The 23,912-nt window shown below is 41.3% G+C and overlaps 1 protein-coding gene and 1 long non-coding RNA gene across 3 annotated transcripts in view; one reads left to right on the top strand and one right to left on the bottom strand.

Annotated features, from left to right (window-relative positions):
* The window catches only part of ARPP21 (cAMP regulated phosphoprotein 21), a 241,559-nt gene that overhangs the window by 45,113 nt on the left and 172,534 nt on the right, over window positions 1-23,912 (top strand). Inside the window, exon 1 of one of the 2 annotated variants that reach the window (XM_082192792.1) lies at window positions 9,604-9,892. The exons of the other annotated variant lie outside the window; for it this stretch is intronic. The gene's annotated coding sequence lies outside the window, so the exon portion shown is untranslated. Of the gene's footprint in view, window positions 1-9,603; window positions 9,893-23,912 lie in introns of those variants that run through there. 2 annotated transcript variants of the gene reach the window in all.
* On the bottom strand, window positions 1,745-23,867 carry LOC309515280. The gene is made up of 3 exons (XR_014212391.1): window positions 23,569-23,867; window positions 3,665-3,851; window positions 1,745-1,846 (listed from the first exon to the last, which is right to left on the bottom strand). It is a non-coding gene; the product is annotated as an uncharacterized lncRNA (long non-coding RNA).

Genomic DNA, 23,912 nt, shown 5'->3' with positions numbered 1-23,912 from the left:
ATGCAGTCTTGACTAATGTATACATTTTTGCAAGCAATTCCTCCTGACACAATTTTGTATGCTATTTTTATGAATATATTTTCGGTCTAATGGCCCCCAAAGCTGTAAGTGATGAAAGAAAGGTACAGGAAAAGTACAAGAAAACAATCAGAACAATACAATAAGCAAAGCCATTCACAAAATACTCACCAATCACAAAATACCAACTACCAATTGTGAGTGGCATTCCAGCTTCCACTGCTAGATAACTTTGTTGTTGCTGCTGTTTACTCGTGTAGTCGTGTCTGACTCTTCGTCGCCCCATGGACCAGAGCACGCCAGGCACTCCTGTCTTCCACTGCCTCCCGCAGTTTGGTCAAACTCATGCTGGTAGCTTCGAGAACACTGTCCCACCATCTCGTCCTCTGTTGTCCCCTTCTCCTTGTGCCCTCCATCTTTCCCAACATCAGGGCCTTTTCCAGGGAGTCTTCTCTTCTCAGGAGGTGGCCAAAGTATTGGAGCCTCAGCTTCAGGATCTGTCCTTCCAGTGAGCACTCAGGGCTGATTTCCTTCAGAATGGTTAGGTTTGACCTTCTTGCACTCCCTTAACTCCCTCAAGTCAATCTGATCTCTCGCCTAGGAAGAAGGACACCATGACAACCCAAAGGAGCCGCTCAAAACATATATTTTTGTGGCCTTTGGCTTCCCCACCCAAATTTGTTATTGTCTCTCTCCCCCACAAAAAATGTTTTTGATCATCTTTGTAGCCCTCGCGTTTGGAAATATGTATGGTTGTGTTAGCTTGTTAGTTTGCTTGCTTGCTTGCTTGTTTTGAAATTAGACTTACTGGGGAATATCCAGTGATATTTGCTCACTGGATATTCCCCATATTCACTCATAACGGAAATCTTCTTGGACAACTGGACTTCCAATCATAAATGTATGAAACAGTCTTGCTCACTGTCTCCATTCCACTTGAATCTGCACCCATTTGCATGCTTTGATGAGGAACGTGATGACCTTTACCAGACTGGAAAAGGGACTTAGATGCCCACACTTTAGATGAAGTAATTTGTTGTACTGGAGCATGGGTAGGCAAACTAAGGCCTGGGGGCCGGATCTGGCCCAATCGCCTTCTAAATCCAGCCTGCAGACAGTCCGGGAATCAGCGTGTTTTTACATGAGTAGAATTCATGCTTTTATTTAAAATGCATCTCTGGGTTATTTGTGGGGCATAGGAATTCATTCATTTTTATTTTCTCCCCCAAAATATAGTTGTGCCCCCCACAACAAGGTCTAAGGGACAGTGGACCAGCCCCCTGCTGGAAAAGTTTGCTGACCCCTCTAACTAGAGCATTTTTTTTGTGAGTGCTAGTTCAGCTCATCTACATATATACATATGTACTATGCAGAGAGAATAATCATGTTAGCATATTATAAAATACGCAGTTCATTGTGTAGTTATTTGATTACACCTCCCAGATTTAAACTGTCATGTACCAATAATTAGTTTTCATAAGACAATTTAAAGCTTGCCTAGTTTTCTCAACAGCTCTTTCTCCCCCTAGAGACAGTCAACTGTGTTTATTAGTGTTCCCAGACTATACTCTGGGTTCCCTTTCCTTTAAGAGTTTTTCTTTATTTGCATGAAGGGTCAGGAAATTCAAATGCATTATTAAAAGCCCGCAAAACGAGGAGTGCTGCAGAAACACTATGAGTAATTTACTGTATACTAGAAGCTTACAGCTAAGGAACTGGGCTGTTGCTTCAAATCAACATGCAAAATTCAGCTCTCGCCAAATCAAATAACTGTGAAGGCTCCTACCGCCCCCTGTTCTGCCATGGCAGCTGCTGTTGGTGGTCCTTCCTGCGGCAAAAGAGAAAGTCCAGGCAATATTTGTGGAACGTAATAGCTGATAAACTCACCTAACACGGAGACCTACTTTCCCTCTGTTTCCTTTATTGTCAAAAGTGGGTCCAGAAGTGTAGCCTCGGTTTCCACTCCTGAAAAAAATCTTGCTAAGTCATTCCAATTAGGCTGGGATTTGCACCAATTTTTTCCATGTCACTCCTCTATGACATTTCAGCTTTTCTTGCCAAACTCCCCACTTAGGGTTCTTTTACTTACACACAGTGGCATCGCCACATAGATCTGATTTGATACATAGTGCTCTGCTGTTGTACGTTCCATGCTTGGTTGGACTCATCCATGTAACCAATTCAAGAAGGGGAAACAACCAGCTTCCTATTAATCAAAGCAGTTTCGACAGACACCAAACAGTGTGGGATGTGAAACACAGATAGCAGTCAAATACAACATTCCTAGAGTGGACATGAAAAGGGATGTTTGCTGCAGCCAGTAGAAAACTTCCTACTTCCTCCTGGGCTGGGGCAGACTTCCTCTGCATGTGACTAGAGGTGGGTGTGACCTTACCTGTCCAGGTGACAAAAGGACCAGGCACACAGCCCTCCTCCTCTCTCTTTGACTCCATTCCTCGCAGAAGCAACAATGCTCCTAGCCAACAGAACACAAAGGGACTATCTCCTTATGGGATAGATTCCACTTGTATGTACTTCTATAACTAAGTCTGCCTTCAGGGATCCATCTGTGAACTGAATGTGTGAGTAAACTTCTTTTATACGTTTTACACAAGATTGTGTCGTGTCTATTCTTTTTCGGGGTTAGTAAAGGGGATTACAGGATGTGGGTGGCACTGTGGTCTAAACCACAGAGCCTAGGGCTTGCCGATCAGAAGGTCGACGGTTTGAATCCCCATGATGGGTGAGCTCCCGTTGTTCGGTCCCAGCTCCTGCCCACCTAGCAGTTCGAAAGTAAGTGCAAGTAGATAAATAGGTACCGCTCTGGCGGGAAGGTAAACAGCGTTTCTGTGCGCTGCTCTGGTTCACCAGAAGCGGCTTAGTCATGGCCCGGAAATTGTCTGCGGACAAACGCCAGCTCCCTCAGCACGCAACCCCAGAGTCGTACGCGACTGGACCTAAGGGTCAGGGGTACCTTTACCTAAATGGGGTTACCAGGAATCCTATATTGAGAAGCTTAAACGAGCTTGCAACAAGCTAACCGCTGCGTATTTAAAAGGGCAATGTTAGAACTCTGCTAAGTTATAGAACTTGCTAGTGTAAGTTAGGAAGGATATTATTAAACAATATATCCTCTCCTGCCTCCTTGAACATTCCCATAAACAGAAATGGGGGGAAAGCATACTTAAAAACAAACAAGCAATGAGGATGAGTGGGGCTTTTTTTTTTTTAAGCATTTCAGGAATAACATCAAAAATGATGCTATTTTTCCTATTAGTTTATGGTGCTATACGGGCAAATTCCTACTTATGCGGGGGTTCTGTTCCCAGCTGATACATGCATCAGTCCAATGCACATTCTGGCCCATTCTGCCCCCACCCTGTCCTCTTTCAGTCCCAAAAATCACACATGCGTCAGCAGTCATGCGCATGCTGATCACACATGATTGGGGAGGTGCCTGTAGAGTTTTGTTATCCTCTCCCCAGTTCATATTCCATTTTATCTTTCTTCATTTGTTTTCTTTTTCTGCATTGGAAGCAAGTATTTTCAATGTTTAATGGGTTTGGCTACATATTGTTATAATATAATGTTATTTTTTAAAAATGAAAATAAAAATGAGGATGGAGAAATTCTATCCAGAACTTACCTTCTACAAGAGAATATTCACCTTCAGCAGAGAATATTCAGAATGTTCTACCTTCAGCAGAGAATATTCAGAGCAGCACCGATGGAAATTATTTTAGCTTCGTCTCCATGTTTTTCAGCTGAGTTGAACCATTTGCATTGGCCTTCCCTTCCGCTCTTGGCAAAATTTGATGGATTTACATCCTCACCTAAAACAGATTTGCATCTTCACCTAAAGCAACATGCAATGCAAATACAGAGGTTCCTGCTCAAGTCCTGATAAGCAAGATATTTCAAAGAAAAATGAAGAAGCTCTGATAGGGATTGAGAAATTCCTCGGTTGAGTTCTGCTGCTCCTAAATTTCACCTGAGTTTAAGGGAAGATGCATTTGGAGGTTCCAGATCAAATTAAACATGTCAGGGATTTATTTTTATTTTTTTATTTTTTTTTTGGCGGGGGAGGGGGAGAAAACCGTTTCAGTGCTAGTGATCTTTCAGAACCTTTAAAATGAATTGCTGGTCAAATCTCTTTACAGACTGTGGCTCAAAACTGAAGATAAATTAATTTAAGGAAATTTGGGGAAGTTTCCTTTCCTCCTCCCTACAGCCACTTGCACCCCCTCTGAAAGGTCTGTCTGAAAGATCAAGGGATCCCCTTAAACGATTTAGCTTGGGCATCGGGGTTTTCTTTGTGAGGGTGGGATTGCTCAAAATCAGGGTTGGATTCAAAGTTAAATTAAAGAAGTTCACATAAGCCCCCATTGCCATGTTCCATATGGTCTTGGAGAGGCGGGGCACAGCTGGTTGCAGTGGGGGGGGGAGCTTGTTTTCCTTGAGTTTCCTTAAGTTACTTTGTCTTAGGATCCAGGTCATTGATACATAGAAAGGCAGCAGATGGAGCAGTTCTGCAGTCATGGAAAGGACTGTCTGTGTTAAACTTCTGCAAAGCTTCCAGCTCCTAGAGATTCTATAAGGTAAAAGAGTTGATACTGGCAGTCTAGGTTGAAATGACCATCATATTATGTACAATAATGTCAGTCACCAGTTGCAATAGCAACAGGTTGGGGTTTTTTGTGTTTTGTTTTGTTTTTTGCAATAGCTATCCACTGTGAACAATGCGCGGTTTTTACGAAAGCTTTATAATAAGCATTTGGCGAGCAATTAAAAACTGCCAGCCAAGCATTAAAGGACAGCTTTGAAACTGACAAGATCAAATAAGTATAAAGGAGAGTGCAATCCCTAATTAAAAACAGACAGTGTAAAATTTGTATTTGCCCAGAACGGTACGAGAGAATCATTGTAATCTGTTATGGCAGATGCTACAATAAAGGTGACGTTTCCTATCTTAACTTTCCCAGAGAATACTTAGTGTTGCAGAGTGCTCAAAGCACAAAGGTGCTATCTCAAATACGGATATGATGGCAGTTCATTATTTTGGAATTGAAGGAGAATTGATCTAGGAGCAACTGCTCAGCCCAGAGTAAGTAGCTCAAAGCTAATGACATTTATGCTTCAGGGTGCTCAAAGCCCTTGGCATTCAGTATCTCAGTTATCCTTACAACAATCCTCTGATGTAGGCCAGTATTATCATCCTTACATTTGTTTGTTTGTTTGCTGAGTTAATATTTATATTCCGCACCTTCCTCCAAAGGAGCCCAGGGCAGCAGGATAGTTTGAGAAGGGATGGGCACGAGACAACGTGGTTTGCCTCATTCCACCTTGTGAATGTATTGAGGAAGCAAACATTCAGCTCAGGACCTCAGCTCACATTATTGTCCATTGCACTTCCTGCATCTAGTCATGGCTGGTATGGTTCTGAAAAGGGCTGTCTTAAGCATATCTGGCGCCGTGGTGCAAAGCTCCCTCCACCATAACCCTCCCTGTTTCCCAGAGATTTTTTAGGGAGGACGGCACTGCCGGCGGGGCTGGAGGAGGCGGGCAGCGGCTGGAGGGTGGCTCCTCTGGCGGGGAAGAGGTGGAGGTTGGAATCAGCTGGCCACTTCATGCCACGGTGGCCACGACAGATGGAGGCTCCGGGTGTGGCACTGCTTCGGCGTGGCATGGCGGAGGTGGGTATGGGCGGTGAGCTGATGCCGGGAGGCACTGCATCCAGCCTCTGCCTCTTCCCTGGTGCCCTCCAGAACTTGGCGCCCTGGTGCCTGCGCCAGCAGCTTCTATGGGTAAGATGCCCTTGGTTCTGAATTTCTCAGAGGTTTGACCCTTCACTGTGAAAGGTGCCATTTCAGAGGGCAAGCGGTTAAAGCTCCATTTCCTTTCTGAGGCCTAAGCTTAAATTCATCTTTTCAAATCTGTACACAGCCTCGTCTGCTGCTATTTCAGCATGTTTCCTTTAAAGCCGCGGTTCTCAACCTGTGGGTCCCCAGATGTTGCTGGACTACAACTCCCATCATCCCTGAGCTCTGGCCTTGCTAGCTAGGGATGATGGGAGTTGTAGTCCAAAAACATCTGGGGACCCACAGGTTGAGAACCGCGGCTTTAAAGCAAACAAGAAGAGAGAAACCTGAAATGGCTTCTTCACAGCATGTTGGCAGCCATACAGGGATCACATAGTATCCCATGTCATCACCACCAGACCCTCATTGGTCAGGGGCAGTAATGCTTCGGAATATCAGTTTCTGGAAACGGCAGGGGGGAAAGAGAGTGCCCCTTTGCTCAGGTCCTGCTTGTGTGTTCCTCACAGGCATCGGGTTGGGCACTGTGAGCACAGGATATTGAATTCAATGGACCTTTGGCCTGATCCAGTATGTTCTCAAATTCTAAAGGAATTTGAAGATGTTCTGAGAAAGAGGCAGATCATGGAGAAACAGCAGCCTCTTTCTCAGGGAAAGAATGCTTTCTCAGGGCAAGAAATTGGAGGATGGGTTTGGGCACAACACTAAGCCTTATCCCCACCCTGCCCGAAAAGGCCTGCCCTGCACTGTTGGCTTGGTGCAATGGCGCATGGACCCAGCTCCTTCTTTTCTGTTTCACACACTTTCCCAAAGGACTGCTTTGGGGAGACAAGTACTTGCCACCCATATGTGTTTTCCTAGCAATATACTCAAAAGGAAAGGCCTTACATGGTGCCAGGATTGTAGCATTTCCTTGCCCCAATAGCAGCCAGTGGAGCAGAGCAGTGAGCACATACTTATGTGATGACGTCACCCACACTTTTCCCACTAAATGTCACCAGACAACGCATGAAGGAAGGTATGGGTTTACAGCGCCCACCCTTCTCCCTGTGTTGTTGTGTAGTTTCAGCCTGACATTCCAGGTTTTCATTTGATGGGCTACATGTGGATTGGTTGTACACTATTATGGTAACTTCCAGGGCCGGCCCTACTGTTGGACAAAATGAGGTGACCACTTCAGGCAGCAAAAGCTGGGGGGGGGTGATGACTGCCCTCTAGCTGTTTCTTCTAAGTCACTCCTCCCAACCATTCCCCTTTCAAGTGAAAAATATGTGTATTCCATGACTCCTCCCTGGCCCACCCCCCTAAACTAACCATGCTATCTGAGATTCAGTAGATCTCACCACCATTGTTAAAGTAACATGGGAATCCTCTGTATGGGGAGGTTGCCATATGTCCTCTTTCCCCAGGACACATGCTCTGTTTTGAAATGAGAGTCATCAAAGCGATCCATAGTTAAAAGCAGAAGTCGGCAAATGTGTCCTCTTTTTTGCTCTTCAAAATATGGCAACAGGAGTCAGCATCTTGCCCTTGATCTCAGGCAGCAAAATATGTTGGGCAAGCCCTGGTAGCTTCTGACAGAAAGGTAAGGACAATAGAGCACACAGATAACCCTTAACATCCACAGAGTTTCTGTGCTAAATCAAGAATCACATCAGAACTTAGACAAGGAGAACAGTATCTTCACTTCCTGGGGCAAAAGAGTTAATGAAATATAGGCATACATGCAGATTTGGGCTGAATGTTCTGCTGTACAGAGGATGAGCAATTATTAGTCCTAAACTATTAATCTGCAGCCTTTGGTTAGCATGTTGTGCACCTGCATAATGTCTCAGCCAAAATGCATTTAAAAAGCACCTTTCTATAACTGCATAATGCTTGGGGTGTGGAAGAGGAAGAAGAAAAAGACCTGAACAAACTGTTCTTTATGAAGAGGAGCTAACAATCATTGATCAAACAGCTCAAGCCACCTGTTGTAGCTTTGTTCTTTACAAGTTCACAAGAAAACTGAACAATCCTTACTTTTAATATTTCCCTTTGGTTCAATAGTTTTGCTCCTCAATTCCCCGCCTCCATTTGACATTCCAAGATCACATTATTGAGACCTCACATGGGCTGGTTTGTTTTCTCAGCAGGTCCATTTAATGACTTGTCATTCATCAGGAAATCCTTTCAAATAGCATGATTGATCCTAGCTTGCCTTGATTAAATTATTAATTTTTTCCCCTTACCCCAGAAGTGTTGGGTTAAGATGTTTTTGAAAGGATGGTATTTTCCTATCTTTATCTTACTTAGTTCAGCTAAGGACAGATTGGTAGTTTTGCTAAAGGTCAGGTATTGTTACTTGGTTTGGAAGAAAAAATGTCTAGCCCTGTTGCAGGAGATGGTAGATACAAGTCATTTCCAAGAGTGTGATCTTTGGAAGAGGAAAGAGAGGGTGGGTGATTGGAATCAGCCATCCAACAGTGACCAAAACTATGTATACTACCCTAGGTGCTTTATAAAATATGGGGATCTGGCTACAGGAAATACACATGTTTGCAACTTTTTGCAAAGTGAGTCGGAGCCAAAGGAATGCATGTGTAATAAGAACCACACAAAAACCAAGGCTGTTATTTGCAAACTGCCTTTTTCATTGTGCAGACCACAACTGAGTACAGTGGTACCTCAGGTTACAGACGCTTCAGGTTACAAACGCTTCAGGTTACAGACTCCGCTAACCCAGAAATAGTACCTCGGGTTAAGAACTTTGCTTCAGGATGAGAACAGAAATCGTGCAGCAGCAGCACGGCGGCAGCGGGAGGCCCCATTAGCTAAAGTGGTACCACTCTATTAATTTTGAATCAACTGGATTTTTAAATGTTGTATATTTATTGTATAAATTGGAATCTATCTCTGGAAAGGACCTTGATTCTGACACACTTGACAAGATAAATCTAAGCCACTGTTGTGATGAAGGCTGAAGTAGGATCCTAGAGACATGGAACCTAGCAACAAGTCCTGTGAATTATTCCCAAAATGTGGCTTGCCAAAGTTGGGCAGATGCAAATAATCTTACTTAAGTACCTAAACATGCTTATTGAACCCAATGGTCTTGACTCAACTTTGGCTAACTTAGGATACTGGTCTGCTTATTTTCTGTTTCCTCTCAGGAACTAACAGGCACTTTGGAACATCTTTTTGGAAACAGAAAGGTGCAACCAATACAGTATGAATTTGTCAAGGAAAATTAATTGATTATGAAACTTTGGAGAGTAGAACAAGGAACTGAAAAGCACATGCATTATGAGCCAGAAGTAGCTCACCATTCTTATAAGCATAATGCTTGTTCATTCTTTGCACTGAATGCAGGCGCAAGCTGTTGTCTACATATGTACAAGTGTTTGTGAGAAAGGGTGTATGTTTGTTGTGTTGTACATCTCAACTGTTGTGTACATACCTACATAAACTATACACCTGTTGAATGCTACATGTGGGCAATGGTACAAGTGTACAGCTCAACTATGTGTACATAGGTACACAGATTGTACTCTTGTTGAACATAACAGGTGAACACCCCTTCTTATGCTTTTAATTTTCCTTTCCCCAATACCTACATGTGTGCAAATAATGTATTCATTTGTAAATCCCTCATCCTTCTCTCTTTTCTTTCCACCCACTTGTTTTCTTTCTCGATCTGTTAAGCAGGTCAGCAGTAGCATCTGTTAGCATTAAGATATAATACAGCAGTTTTCTTACTCTAAGGCCCTGTAGCATATTTGTTAGTAGCAAGGAGACAGGATTTTCCGTCTGCATGATCTATAATGCTCTTCTCTTAATTTAAGATGAAAGGACTATTTTTGGACACTACCAATGACTCAGAATATAGAAGAAGCAATTGTGTAACAGATGCATAACTGAAACCAAGCATTTGCAAACAGTAAGACATGCATCTTGTTTAGCTTGCCGAACACCTTGAATAAAATGAGCAGAGCTTCTGTTCAGCTGGTAGAAGATTTCTCCATGAGCTCCTCTGAAATCAATTCAGATTGTGTACTTGCGCAACTTTTCTTTTGAAGGTAAGTGGTATGTATGACTTTTATCAGGAAAAGAGTTACTGCAATGTGAGGTGAGTTTTTCTTGGAACTGCATGAGCATGTGATGTTGTTGACTTAATCTACAACCCAAACAACACCAGCACCTCTGCAGTGAACGCCCAGTCATACTGGGCAGATTAGCCACACTGGCAAAATTATTTGTATTATTTGCCACTTTCTAATTATAGTATACTGACATATTTACCAGCCCCTCCAGGTTGAGAATCCATTTGTCCGTGTATTGGGGACAGTTTTATTGTGTGTTTTCATTGAAGAGTGTGTCTTTTTGTACTTGTTAATTGATCTCCTAGTTTTATGTATTGGTAGAAGAAAGCCTGCATTGCTAGAACAGCTATGAAGCCTACTAGCAATTTCAAAATGACACATCTGGCCAAGTTAGCCTGAAGGTCTAAAACCATTTATTTGGGAGGAATCCCCTTTGAATTCAATGTGACTTATTTCTGAGTAGACATGATGCCACAGTTAGTCATTTGCCACAAAGCTAATGCAACTGGCTTGTATGTGTGCACATGCAAATCTGGTACATATGTTTTACCTCTTTGATGCACAGGGTCAGAATTTTCAGTCTGATAAACATCAAGCTTTCTAGAAAACCTGCTTGCTTGCAATATTTCACTGCATTGTTCTATTTTACGATAGTGTTGATTTCCACCCCCACTCCCCATTCCTTATTGTTTTATTCTTTTAACCATTCTTGGAGTCTTAGGACAAAGACAGGATATAAGGTGTTTTAAAATAAACAAATAAACAAAATAAAATAATGAATACTTATCAGTTGATAAATAAAATATATTTATATTTTGATAGGGAACACATCAAAAATTGAATGCCTGCAATAGATGTAATGGGTTTCAACTCTGATAAGAGATAAGCATTCTTGTTTGGATGTCCTGATGATCTCAGATCAGTTGTTCAGCCTGTTCTGGATGGAGTTGCACTCCCCCTGAAGCAAATGTTTCTGCAATTTGGGAGTTCTCCTGGACTCAATTCCACACCCAGATGCTCAGATAAAGCATATGTTTCATCAGCTCTATCTTGTACACCAATTGTGCCCTTCTCAGAAGAAATGAAACCTGGTCCCAGCAGTTCATGCTTTTACTACCTCCAGGGTAAATAGCTGCAATGCCCTTTATGTGTGGCTGGCCTTGAAGACAGTAATGAAGCTGCCATTTGTCCCAGAATGTGGTTGATGGTAGTTATCCACTTGGATCATATTATAGCCATGCTTAGTAAGTTTTCCTGGCTAGGCTTCTGCCAGTCGAAATTAACATCTAAGAATCCGTGTAATAGGGTTTATTCCCTTTATCTATACGATCTCATGGGTTTCTGCAAAGAAATCATAATATTAATGCTAACGTTTTTAGTCATCCTTTGAGGATTAGGTTTTCTGCAGCAATTTTCTTTTCCCCCAGGTACTCTGCAAACAATCTATATCCTTCTAAATGTGTTTGTAGGAAGGGGGTTATTGGTTTCTTTTTGTTTTCTTGGGTTTTTTAAAATATATTTTGGGTTCTCCTCATTTTGTATTTTTATGTTGTGAACCACCTTGTGATCATCAGATAAAGGGTGGTATACCGAACGTCGGAAATTGCTTGCAAAAATGTGTATATAAGGCAAAAAAATGCACTAGAATGCTGATGAATTTCATAAGGACTTTCAAATCATGTGGAAAAGAAGAAACTGGCATTTGCCCATCACTGGCTGTGAGCCTAATACACAATACTCCCCCCCCCCCGCCGCCTCAAACAAACTGGTTTCAGCAACAAAACAGGGCAGGTTTCCTTGGAACAGCTTTTCCCCTTACATTTTTCTTCTTACCCAGATCACCCCATTATTCATTTTCTTCATTACATGTCCCCACAGATCTCAATTATTACTGAACGAAGGCACATTTGGGGACATACCTGAGAGGACAAATCCTTTGTGCTAAAGAGCTTCCATAGCACAGCGTAAATAATGCAATCTGATGGAATTTGATTGAAGACTATGCAAGATGCGTAGTGAAGCTTGCAATCCTGCATGCACAGATCTGTATTTCTAGATGCTCACAGAAGCAATCCTTCCCCCAAATACAACTCTGGCGAGCCATCAGAGCTCCTGTAGCAAAACATCCCATCCCATGTTCAGTTTCTCTTACTCTGTGCTTGACGGCTGGTCTCTGTTGTGGGTAGGTGACCAGGTGCAGAAGCTGATGGGACTTCTTCATCTTATGTAGTAAAAGGTGAAATATTTATACGATCTGAGGAGAAGCCAGAGTATGGAACCTTGGAGCATATTTTCATGCTTGGAGGGAATGCAAAATTGTTTATATGTTTTGGACCAGGGTCTCCTCAACACATCCAAAATGTTTAAAACAACCTCTCTTGCCAAAGCCAGCCTTAGCCCTGCTTTCACTAAACCCAGATTCCAACCCTACTATCCAGCAGAAAGATTTGATTCCCCCCTCCCCTTTCTACTGGTAGCCACATGTCTAGTGATAGCATTTCACTGGAATTCCCAGGTGGAGCTATCGCTTGAGATCTGCTTCCATAATATTTGGGATATAGCTAGTTCAGAATGACTAACTGGGCTTAGAAGAGTTGCAGATTGGGTTATAAAGGAAAATGCCTTGAAGAAAATGCCTGGTCTCCCCTCTTTTCATACGTAAGGGGGGGGGAGAGAATAAAGCTCTCCCACCGGCCCCACATCCCTGTCAGTGGAGAACCTATATGGACTGCTAATGTTTTAAGACCATGTAAAATGACACCATAAACTTAATGCTATGTTCCTTTCTCTGTGGAGACTGTATTGTATAATAAAAATTATAAAATTGGGGGTGGGAAGAGTTATGTAGAAGAGGGATTTTCAGCAAGTGTAGTTGTGTGATAAGATTGAAATTTTCTCATTGGCCCAGTTATCAAAGGTGCATGAGCCTAATCCACTTTTCCCAGTTATGATGTAAACTTCATGCAACTGGAGTGCAAACAAGTTCTAGTTTCAGACTTTTTGAATAGGCTTTGCGCAATGCAAATTTGAGATTTCAGGGTTTCCCAGAGTATCTTAATCTTTCTCCCTTCTATTCTCGTCTACTACTAATCAATATCTTTTATATGTGTTTCAAATTCCAGCTTTCTGACTGACTTGGAGGTATCTTAACCATTGCAGAGTGCTTACGAACTCCTTATTTGGGCGAGAAGTATATAATTCTGCAAATGTTCTGTTTCCAGACTTTTATAGAAATCAATGTCTGCAAGACTTCAGCTTTCCTGGAAGCTGAAAACATTGTCGCTGTTTTTGCAGTGCAGTCTGAATCCCCCATCTTGATGGATAAGTGCAAATATTCTCCATGTCAGATTTTTCTAGTAATGCTGCACCAAATTTTAGGGCTTATCGAGACGTGGATTTTGACACCTTTAGTATTCATGCAGTAGGCTAGCTCTGCCTGGGAAATTAGGATGTTCTGCCAGCTCTGATGTGTGCCACAGCATTGTAAATGTGATTGAGTTCCTAAGGCAGAGTAAAACATGGGACAGGTGGCATTCTCTAACATATAAATCTGTTTAACTGCCTAACCACAACGGCTTTGTTCTGCCTCCACTGTTGAAGGCAGAAGGCTTCTGAATACCAGTTGTTGGAAACCACAGGAGGTGAGAGTGTTGTTGTGCACAGGAGGCGAGATTGTGGGTTTCATGCATCCCAGTGGCATCTGGTTGGCTACTGTGAGAACAGGATTCTGGACCAGAGGGACCAAGTGGCCTGATCTAGCAGGACATTCTTGTGCTCTTGTTTTGCACAGCAATGCAAAATACTTCTGGGCATCTCCCTGGATCAGTTATATGCTTTTACTAGCTTGCTATTTTGATTGTTGAGGTGAGTGCAAATGGGAGCCTTGTACAATACAACGACTGCTGTATCCAATACGACACGCAAAGGGTTTTCACACGGGTATAACCATGTCCCCAAATGCAACCTTTGCTTTTCTCCCCATCCAAGTGAATGGCAACCATTCTTAACTAAAAGGAAACTGTCAGGCAAAATTAAACGTGTTAAGAAGAGGCATTATTGCTTTGTGTGCTACTAATTTAGAGAAATTTCCATTTCTCCTGGGAAGCCGTTTGATATATATTTGTTTTCAATTAAATTTGCATATATACTGCTTTTAAAGAGATTTGATATATCTCTGTGTTTGGTGATTTTCCTGAGGAGAAACGTACCCACTTCTTCTTCTTCCTTTATTTAATTTACAACTCTGTGAGGGGCTCAGATTGTGGGCACATTACGAAGAGGTATTAATGTAGGCTAAATCATCATGAGCTTTTGTGCGTCAGAAAGCTCAAATCCATCTGCCTTATATCTGGGGTAGTGGAGAGAGCGAGAAAGAAAGAGAATGTTATGAGTGAGATGCAAAACCTTATAATTAAAGAAGCATGTAAATAATAATGGAAGTCATTAGTGCTATTCAGTTTGAAAGAATGTTACAAATGTAATTGGAGCATTAAAACGAAAATCCATTATGACAAAACATTCATGATACAAGAGAGTGAAAATGTGTGACTTTTATTTTGATAAATGTCAGTTCTCCCCATCTCTAAGGCACCACTAGTGAAAAGTAAAACAAAATTTAATTTAATTTAAAAATGCCCTAAACAGTTTCATTTTATGTTTTTAATACTTTTTGTTGCATGCTACTTGGGAATTTCATTGATACACTTGAAAGAGTTTGGCACTTGTGAACCTAAGATGACTTGTGGATCCAGAAAGTTTAAGATTTATTGAATGGAAGAGCAGATATGAAAAGTTTGCACACAGAGGAGATATTGTTTTATGGCTCTGTGATTCAATGGCATAGTGCAACATGCGGCGAGGCAGTCTTAGCTTTATTAAATCTCCTGTCTCTTTTAGCTGTGCCTCCTTGGATGCTTCCTTCTTCTTTAAAAAACAAGAAATAAAAAGGAAGGGTGGCAGAAGAGGAAGAAAATGATTTAGCAATTATGGAGGAAATTATATGATGCTAAAATTACACCATGTTCAGCTATTTGAATGGAGGGACTTGCGCCTTGAAAGGGCTGTAATTTTAGGGTGTGAAAAAATGTAGATTACAAAACAAAGGGAAAATTTAAATATGTCTAATGGATAAGGCAAAGTTGGGGGGGGAGCAGCAGCTGGAGGAAATTTTGAGGCAATTAGGGGTAAAGGAAATGTGTTATTGTTGAGGGCACTGAGTGATAAATAAGGCTGCTTGGCAGTCAGGTTTGAGGGCCCAAGGGCAGCAGAAGCTAAATATCCCTCCTTCTGTGAACTGTGTTGTGCTTTTATGCCAGTGTCCTTTGGTGCTAAGCAGACCAAAATTTAAGATTAGCAACAGCTCACTCTTTATGGAAAGCCCTTTATAACAGATGAGCATGAATATGAGTCTCATGCCAAACTTCATGAGCAAAAAAGTAAGAACTGACAGACAGATACCAGTCCATCTTTGTGTTGAACCCTTTGGAATGAGGGTAGCAGGAGAAGTCAGGCATTTGGAATGTCCTCTATGGCTACAGAATGACTAGGACAGCTTAATTTGCTTGTTAGAGAAATGGGAAACATTCTGGGTAGAATGGAAAATATTATACAACCCTAGCAAAAGGGGGAATATCTGCAACAGTAATTATCTACGGCTGGTTGACCCATGCTTACATATCATCTGATCTCTGTATATTCAGTTTCTAGATACTTGGTGTTAGGTAGCCAATGTTGTGAAGTAACCAGGTTTGAAAAGTTTTGTGCTCAAATCAATGGAAGCTGATATCTGTGATGACCCTTTCACACATTCGATATATAGTGGTTAACAATATTAAGTGATGTCTATGCAAGTGTGAAGTAACAGTTTGAACCAGATTTAAAGGGCTCAGGAAAGCAATTCACGTCACAAGGCAGGCAAGATCACCTATGTACCAGCATGTCCATAAATCAACACATATAATCCAGACCAGAATTTGTCAGCCTTGCGAAGTACGGTACATTTTTTGTTGGGTGATCCCAGTAGAATAGTCAAATAGCTCTGTACGTTTCAAGTAACCAAACCAAGCCAGATGCTCCAAAGCCCTAGGGACATTGGACAGTCGAAACTAGTTAAATTATTTACTTTGTTTCAGCTATACAGTAACTTATCTTAAGTTTTTGAAAAAGAGGAAAGTCCTATCTTTGCAGGCAGAAATTCAAAGGAAGCCATTTATTTGGGCTGAGAGACAAATGCAGGATGCAATAGGTAGCATCTAGAAGAATCCAGATGAAGGTGGAAAGTGGAAAAATAAAGGCAAAATAAAAACAGCACTTGGGAGCAAGCAAGAATGAAAGGCAACATATGTTCAAAATGGTTTATAGGCCATATCCCCAAATGTCCACAAACAGCTTCAGAACTGAAGGAGAGACAAGTTCAAAGCAAGAAATCTCTTCTTCTAAAAAATAAATAAATAAAAGGCAAATGAACAAAACTCTATGGGACGAACACGGAGCTCACAAAAAAAAACAAAAATTAAGCAAAGGAACGGAAGTTAGCTGTTCCGTGGAGTACAGTGTCTTTTTTATCTTCTTTGACACTCTGAAGTTTCTGAAATTTTATTGGTCCTTTTTTCTCACCCCACTAAAAATTTGGTTCTCTGTTGGTCACGGGACAGACTTGTGCAGAAACAGTTTTGTGTTGTTTTAGGGACAGACAAGAAGAGTCATGAAAATCGCCAGCACTGCTAGCCACATAGAGAAACAAGCCTTGTACTTTCTTCACACAAGTGTATTGTCTAAACTCATCTACGGCTTTGTCAGCCAGCAAGAAAAACACTTCTGCCCCTCAAGACAGGCGTTCAGGAGTATGTCCATCACGAGCCAAAGTCTCTTGACCAAAGTTTTCTTCCATTCCATTCTGGGGTGATCATCTTCACCATCCACACAGATGTATCCTCAACCCAATTTTGCTGATTAATACCTCTTATAAAAGGTAAAGGTAAAGGTACCCCTGCCCGAACGGGCCAGTCTTGACAGACTCTGGGGTTTGTGCGCCCATCTCACTCAAGAGGCCGGGGGCCAGCGCTGTCCGGAGACACTTCCGGGTCACGTGGCCAGCGTGACAAAGCTGCATCTGGCGAGCCAGCGCAGCACACGGAACGCCGTTTACCTTCCCGCTGGTAAGCGGTACCTATTTATCTACTTGCACCCGGGGGTGCTTTCGAACTGCTAGGTTGGCAGGCGCTGGGACCGAGCAGCGGGAGCGCACCCCGCCGCGGGGATTCGAACCGCCGACCTTTCGATCGGCAAGCCCTAGGCGCTGAGGCTTTTACCCACAGCGCCACCCGCGTCCCCCAATACCTCTTATAGCACAATCTTAATTATTTGTACTGAACTCATAAGGTCCAGTGACTTCAACTGGCCTTCATTCCAAGTAATAAAGGTTTGATAATGCAGCCCTAGTTTCCCTGGAGATAGAAGGTGGCTTTTGGTGTGACAAAGCACAGAAACCTAAGAAACTCATGCTTCCTCTCACCACACCTCCATACCTTACTCAAAGCTGAGAAATATGCATATCTTCCCTGGGAAGGTACATGTTCTCACCCTGACTACACATGGAAAAGAAATTCAGAGGATCCACATTCCAAAGTGGAAGCATATAATCTCCCCAAGAGTGGCAGCGCATCACCATGTCCCATCACCCCCTGGGGATTCGTGCAGTACATAATAGGATCCTCACTTTCCAGCTAATATCAAGAAGAAGAAGAAACACATCTTATACAATTAGAAACATGAAGATTTTAAGGGTTGTTAAAGGATTAGTCCCTTAAAATTTGTGCAGCGAGTTGCTGAGCTGAGTCATGGAAAGGTGGTAATACTAAAGATCAGACCAGGGGTTTTCTTCATCCCACTTCTGCAGAATAGTATCACCTAAGATTATCACCGAGTTAAGGACAAATATTTGGGTCTAAATCCCCAAATCTGGTTTCTCACCATCCGGATCCGTAACAGGAACAAGGGGAACTGTTAGCTGCGAACACTTTTCTTGCACAATGCATAAATATACCATTCTTATGGTGTCATATAAATTGATGGTTTCAGAAAACCTAAGTACAGTTTTCATTCCAATACTTTACAGTTCTTTGGACAGAATTCAACACCCCTTTGCAACAATAGTTAATAATACCTTGAGGAACAAACAAGAATGTTACTTTTCTAGGACCAGGGCAGAAAATAATACACTTGATTTTCTTTCATATCAGTTCTCATTCATAGACTGGTTTTATCCAGAGTCACAGTGATGACCACTATTTGAACTGCTTTGTGTTCTGCTAAGCAAACAAACCAGAAGCCTTTTTGTTTTCTAGGTCTAAGACAGTAATGTTTAATATAATGCTCGATAATAATTTTATTTATTAAAGCAAATTATTGTTAGAGGTTCCTTGTTGATTTAAGATTAATCATATTGGTCTCTGATGTGATATACTGTTGAGCAGGTTTTTTTCTTAAAAAATGTATAGGGGTACTCTCATTTTCCTACTCATATTGAAATACTGCCCCTCAATGAGGCCAAACTTACATTCACGAAATGTTTAGGGGTACGCGTACCCCTGCATTCCCCCCAAAAAGCACTGCTATTGAGCCATTATAAGGCAATTCTATGGTAGCAATGTTACATTTGTAAGCTTTTTTACCCAATAGTTTGTCTGTTGGCTAATATTATTTTACTCCAATTAACATTAAAGTATTTGTTTCTTGACTGCCTTGATCTTCCTTACAAAAATAATTCAAAAAGTATGACACAGGTATTTTAAGTGCTCTCTTTTTATTGTTTTTTAAAAAGATGTGACTAATGTAACAGACTTCAACCTCAAGAATTTATCTGTAGCTTGGAAAAATGTTTTCTCTATAAGTATGAATCATCCCCGCCCCCCATATGCGGCAAAACGTTTCATGGACAACTGTCAAATTCATGATAATGTTTATTGGAAATGGGAGATAAAACATTTTCTGGCAAATGACCTGTGGCCAATGTAACATGTGATTATTCCTTGATAGACACCCACAAATAAATGCCTCTATGACATTTTACTGTGCATTCACAAGGTGCAGATCATCATCATACTTGTGGGACATTGTAGTGCCCACAAAAACTTACACCTAGCTGTGGTGACACCCTAACGATTCGGTTTTTTCAACCTACATGTATCATTTGCAGGCATGACAGATGTTACTGCAGTCTCCTTTTTAAAAAAAGAAAGAAGAGGATTCCATACTAATAAATACCATCTCATATCACCTGGCTAACAAATTTTATTTTCAATTTCCCAATCTCAAATTTAACAATAACAATGTTGCAATTTGACACCCGCACTTCAATGGCTGTTTCTTCTTCCTCACTTTATTACAGCACAATCACATTTCCCATAGTCCTAAAAAGAGGTTTAAATGACGCATGCTACGTACGTTGGACCATTGTGCTGTTTCTTTGATCACAATAATTGTAGGGTGTAAAGCACATTTCAGTTAATATCTCACCACATTTTCATAATGCTAAGAACCCCAAAGAAGCGAATAAAATTAAAACACATAGAATTTTATTTTCATTTGTTGAAGGAGGGAAAATATCCCACCCCAATGTAACACGCTCATGTTTTGCTTTCCTAAGCTTATCTGATTTTGTTCCAATGCAAAATTTATTGTCCTTTCACCTAATGGGAAAGTAAAACTATACATACCATAAACAGTCATTAACCCATTATGTATTTTCTTGGAGAACTCTTTAACTGAACTTTAGAAGAAGAAGAAGAAACTTAAGAGAGATTCAGAGTCATCTTGCATAGCACACTGTGGGGCTGGATCGAGACACATTAGAAAAAGTGTTTCAGGAAAATGCGTTGTAAACCTGAAAGTGGGAAATCACATTGGCAAAAGACAGAACTCCACAGTGCCATCTGGTGCCACAGTGTTTTAACGCATATAAAACGCTTTTTCTTTACTAAGGTAGCTGAGTCCTGGGTTGTTTTATTCATCTGTAAAGTGACATTTTGAAACGTTGGGAAATTATCTTTAAAATGATATAGAACATGTTAACTATATATGAAAATGAAAAATGAGACTGTAGGTTGACATTTCCATGGAATTACCATATATACTATATGTATAGTGTTCAAAGAGCTTTGCATACATTATTTTGGTCAGTTCTTACAATTGTAAAGTAATCCTTACAATCCTTTAGAGAAGATAATTATTAATTGTCACTATAATGTAGCTATGGTATCGATGCTGCAAGACATTGCTTTTACCTAAATCTAGCTAGTGAAATAATGGATGAGACAAGATTTTAATTATATTTTTTTAAACTGCATTTTGGCCTTCAAGTTGACTACACAACATTTGACAACATCAGTCCCTCATTAATGTTAGACTTCTCTGCCTTGCATGCCACCCTCCATTAGAATAGCTTCGTGTGTGCATTTATGTATGCTTTGGAGCATAAAAATAGCCAGCAGAAAAAGAGTTACACAGCTCCTTGCACCCACTACTGTTCTGCTAAAAATTGCAGGTACTGGATTCATTAAATGCATTTTTGTGTAATGTGTAGTTTGCCTCCAAATTTTCCTAATGGTGATGTTTTATTACAGAGCAATAATAATAAATAAAAGTTTGTAAGCTTTTATTGATTACTGAAAAATTAGGGCAACAGAGTGCAATCAGTTTGAGCAATCAATCACTGAAAGTGTGAATGGCAATTAGACTTGCCCTGTGAAGTCATCATTGAAGTGGACCATAACAAAAGACTCTTGGAAAAGACTCTACAGAAGCATCCCTCATAGGTGCCCACTCAGATTCTGATTAAAGGCCTTCTTTGGCAGTCTGTTCCACTGCTCCTTGTACCATCAGGACAATCTTCTAATTGTTTAGCATACATTTTCTATACATATAATTTTGAACCGATTCATTCATTCATCCTCATGAGCAACAGAAAACAAATCTGCTCATTGACCTAAGTGACATCCCTTCAAATCTTTGAAGATAACTACATTATCAGCCATGTTCATAATCCATGCGCCTCCCCTCCCCATTCAATTCCTTCTGCCTTTTCTCATAGGACTTGGTATCCAAGTATCTCACCTTCTTTGTCACTCTCCTTTTGACATATTCCAAGTTGTCAGCTCTGGTGTCCAGAACTGGACTCATTACTCCAGGTAACATCTGGCCAAAGCAAAATAGATTAGTACCATTACTTCTTGTTACAGGGATAATATTATTCCTCTACACTGTTGATGCAGTCAAGAATTGCATTAGCCCTTTCAGCTACTGTGTTGCAGTGCTGACTCATCTTTAGCTTATAGTCTATTGAAACCCCTAGATCTTTTTCCATATCTACTGCTGTCAAAATTCATATTGTATTTGTACATCTGATTCTTCCTACCTAAATGAAGATCTTTAATATATCTCTTTTTCATTCATGCTACTAGTTTTTGCCCCAGTTCTGCATTCTGTCCAAACCATCTTGAACCTTGTTCCTATATTCCAAGACGGGGGTTCCCAAACTGTGGTCCACAGATCAGTTGTGGTCCATGAATTTCATTCAGGTGGTCCACAGTCTGTATGTGGATTTGTCTTTGAATATGAGAGATGGCATGTCCAGCACATTAAATATTCACTGCTTCTTTTATTTCTTATGTTGCATTTTATTGCACTGCAATTTTAATTCTATAGAATACAATAAAATAGATAAGAAATAAAATAAGCAATAAAAGTGCATTTAAAATCATTGCTACAATTGCTACAACAGGCAAAAAAATCACTACATGGTCCAAGACCCTCAGCAATTTTCAAGTGGTCTGTTGCAGGGGGAGTTTGGGAACCAATTTTCTAAGATATTGGATACCCCAATCCAGTTTGGTATCCTCTGCACAGTCCATCTCAGTTCTGCTCTTTCACACCCAACCACCTTTTCCTGTTGCTGCTTCCCATAAAAACACAAAAGATCCAGCATGGAGAAAGAAAAGTCAGTAGTGTTATCAGGGCAAGACTTTGAGGGTGGAGGTCCAGATACCCACTCGGCAGAAGTTTTTATTATAATCTTTTATTACTTTATATACCACATACGCCAAAATGGCTTCCAAGTTGTTTGCAAAAATAACATAAATCCATAACTAAACTACACTGTAACAACACATCCTTAACTAAAATATACAATAAAACAATTTAAAAGCATATGAATTACAACTGTTGAAAAACAGTTAAAACCATCAAATCACAAGTTCAGTAGAATGCTTGTCTAAAAACCTCTGCATCTTCAGGAGCAGGTGGAATGCCAATACTGATTGAAAGGTAAAGGTAAATGGACCCCTAACCATTAGGTCCAGTCGCAGGCGACTCTGGGGTTGTGGCGCTCATCTTGCTTTACTGGCCAAGGGAGCTGGCATACAGCTTCCGGGTCATGTGGCCAGGATGACTAAGCTGCTTCTGGCGAACCAGAGCAGCACACAGAAATGCCATTTACCTTCCCGCCAGAGCGGTACCTATTTATCTACTTGCACTTTGACATGATTTCGAACTGCTAGGTTGGCAGGAGCAGGGATGAAGCAACGGGAGCTCACCCCATCACAGGGATTCGAACAGCCAACCTTCTGATCAGCAAGTCCTAGGCTCTGTGGTTTAGACCACAGCGCCACCCGCATCCCACTGACATGGCCTCTCTTATTTCAGCAGGGTGTCAGCAGTGAAAAAGGCCAGCTCCGTGTCACCACAAGCATCATCAGGCTGTGGCAAAACTAACCAGGTTCCATTAGCCGATTGTCATGCCCTTACTGGACATGGAAGAAGACTACTTGTTTTGGATAACCTGGTCCAGGGTTATTTAGGGCTTTGTAAGCAATTAGCCAAACCTTTAAATTGTCTCGTGGTGAAGCAGCCAGTGCAGATCCCTTAGGAAGGTGCCCAAAATAAGCAAGCATTTTAAAAGAAGTGAAAATATCGTCCAAAGAGCTCCCCAGTGATGCCATGAAGTCCATAGTCTAAAATTATCTAACTAGGGGGAGTAGGTAGCAGGTGGAGAATGATACCCTTTAACTGGGAAATTATGTTATGTGAATGTCTTTTCCCACAGGGGGTGATGATGCTTGTAGCCCCAGGGGCAGGAGGGGGTAGCAGGCTGAGAGCTACTTACAACATAAGCAAGGATTGCTTATGATCACAGGAACAAGCCTCCTCAGGAGGTACATTAGTTAGTATAGGCCACTTTTGGTGTAGTTGGCTGAAAGCCTCCAATCACTTGAGGTGTGCACAGTTTGCTAATCCACACTCGGTTGGGGGAGGTCATTCTTGTACAAGACTGTTTGAAAGGCAGGTGTTGACTTCCAAGAATCCCACAGGGAGATTCCAATGATTTTTTTTTAAAAAAAAGCTTCATAAAGGATGTAATTGCCGCCTCCTACTGCATTTATGTAGTTCCTTATTGGTTTGTGGTCTCCTGCATTTTTCTCAGCTTTGAAAAGCTGCGATCCTTCCGGAAACACACAATTGTAATACACAAATGTGTATATGCACACACACACACGCTTACATTTTACCTATTTATTTTTAGCAAACTTAAGAGCTATCAGAAACATACCTTTCCTTCTGATTCATCCGGGCAGAAGAGGGTGAAAACATTTCCTTACCTTAGTGTATGCAATATGCCTGTTTCCTCTTTCTCGTTGCTGTGATGGGTTTAATAACTGCAGCTAGTGGTATTAAACATTTCTGCCTCCTTTCCGATTATTCTAGTGGGGTGTGTTGGTGTGACAAGGCACTCACTAAACCATGCCGTTTCCCAGCAGCTGGCTCTCTGGGACTGCTGGAAATGATCTATAGCAATTAGATCTGGGGCTGCAGCAGCTATAATTTTGTTACATATTAATATCCACCTAGCAAAAAAGAGGTGAATGCCCCTTCCTCAGCTGGGCAGAGAACGAGCGCTCTGGATTTATTCGGCTGGGCAAATAAGTGGTGCATCAGCAAGATG

Source organism: Podarcis vaucheri, assembly GCF_965113315.1.
Source record: "Podarcis vaucheri genome assembly, chromosome: 12".
Lineage (NCBI taxonomy): Eukaryota > Metazoa > Chordata > Lepidosauria > Squamata > Lacertidae > Podarcis > Podarcis vaucheri.
This window is presented reverse-complemented; position numbering and strand designations above follow the sequence as displayed.